The following is a 2280-nucleotide window of genomic DNA, read 5'->3' on the forward strand; positions in this document are numbered from 1 at the left end:
GTTGATGGTCGTTGTTATCCATATGCTAACAAGGGATTCTCTGGTTGGTAGAGGACTCTGACCAAAGTTGTATTTTCTTAGGGTTGTCCGCCGAGATCTTTCACCTTATCTCACATTTATGTAAAGGTCTATCCTGGGCTTTTTCTTGCTATCATTGTATTTTTCTTTTCCTTCCCTATGGTTTAATACTCGGCGAATTTTGTGTCTGTGTGATAGTCTCCCGCTCACTTCACCTTCAAATAGATTCTATAGGTAATGTGTTTTTAGCTGCTGCAACAGTCTTTAAATTTATGGCTATATGAAGGGTTTCTAACTATGAACCACTTGCTTTTGGTTATAACAACTAGGTTTTTACATCTCTAGTTCTTTCCATGTTCAGAGGATTCTGGTTATGACAATAAGTGTTCTAACGCTAACCTTCCATTTGCTTTTCATCTTTCCAGGTGCCAACTTAAACATTTTCCTGTGTATTCTAGTGGAATTTGTTTACGAAGTTCCAGGGTCACTACCCTTTCTGCTTGATGCGGAATTTGCATGACCCCTACTTATAAGTCTTGTAGGAACTTAAGAGGAGGTTTTTGGTTAAAAGTTTTATATTAATTCCAGTCTGTTCGCTGCATAATAGATTACTAGAATGATGTATACCTTATATGGTTTAGTTGTTCGAGCAACCCTATAATTATTTAAGTTACAGTTTTGCCACTTGTTTTTCTACCAGTTATAATCTACCAAATATTTATTATATATTACAATTGGCATCATTATTATATATAATCTCTTGTTCGAATGTGAAATCACAGGGGTTCATGTGCATGCATTATTGCTCATGGGTTTTTCTCAGATGTTCGTTGTACAATATATTTCTGATTTCAATTATATTTGTGACGATTTAGTTGTTACAAGTTCTTTGTTATGCAAGATTCACCGAATACCACATGTATATTGCTTCTCTGTCTATTGTTTACTACAATATGTATCATAAGGGTTTATTTGAGTTAATTCATTTCATATCTTCGAAATTTCATGTTTACAGTTTCCTAATTTTTCACAGATTCTATCACGTATTCCAGAGCAGACTCTAGGTTGCTGGGTAACCCAGCTTGGCCTGGGATCTCAACTGGAAACCTGGGAAACCCTCCACCGATTTCTTATTCTCAATATCATCACACTGAGTATTCCCTTCTTCCACTAGCTTGTTCTTCCATTACAATGGTTGTAATTCTTGTGTCATTGTTTTTTAGCAATGCAGATTATTTTCTTCTAACATGTTTCCGATAGGGTTTAAATTTCCCCTAAAAACCTTGTAAAACTAGGTACTTACCCTTTCATTTAAATTACCACAACAAGAAGTAACTTTCATATGTATACATTCATTCCTGACATAACAATATAAATGTCTGTATAAATGGCTAAACACCATCACATAATGGAAATAATAATTACATATTAGCTCCTATAGAATTACTTATTTGTTTTTATTGTCTGCCTGGAATTTTTGTTGGGAGAGACCACTCCTCCCGAACTTGATACTGGCTATTATGTCTAGTATCCCCCCATTCCTTAACTACTAGAACAATCTTTAGACATTTTTTCCTTTCAGCCAAGTCCACAGACATCAAGACCACCCTAGGTCCAACCTGCTTCTCTCAGCCTTCACAAGGTGCAAGGATTCCACTGCCTCTCAGTCCAACTCCAGAATCACCTCTCGAAAACGTCCTACCTTCTCTTATTTTTCCTTTTCCCCCACTGAGATCTCTATCTCTAGGGTGATATGAAAAAAGAATGAAAAAAAACCTTCTATAACTACTTGCAATTGAACCACATCTAGTGCCTTGCCATGAAAATTTCCAAGATGATTTTGTTTTCTTTAATATTTAACCACATCATTTTTAAAATATTATTTTTGAATTCAAACATACCTTTTCCGTTCACCAATTATTCACTTCTACTACAATAAATGTAAAAAGATAAAGTAAATACATACACGGTGAGGGGTGTTACAATGGAATTTTCGACATGATGTTGACAAAATTGGGCATTTTTTTTTTAATTGGGGTTATAGCTATCAAGCTTCATATCTTTTTAGTGCCTCAAAGGTTTTTTATGTGTTGAATCCATTTCCACCAAAAAAAAAAAAAAAAAATATCAGATTACTATTTTTTTGAAAAAAAATGATTGGATTATGTCGAAAAATAGTTGTCCAACCTCCATAGACAATCCCATATATATGTTTATGCACTTTCTCTCTATATATAAGAAATTTATATTGAAATATATTAA

The sequence above is a fragment of the Pinus tabuliformis genome, chromosome J, assembly GCF_031772625.1.
Source record: "Pinus tabuliformis cultivar Carrire ecotype Pingquan chromosome J, CPIR1, whole genome shotgun sequence".
Classification (NCBI taxonomy): domain Eukaryota; kingdom Viridiplantae; phylum Streptophyta; class Pinopsida; order Pinales; family Pinaceae; genus Pinus; species Pinus tabuliformis.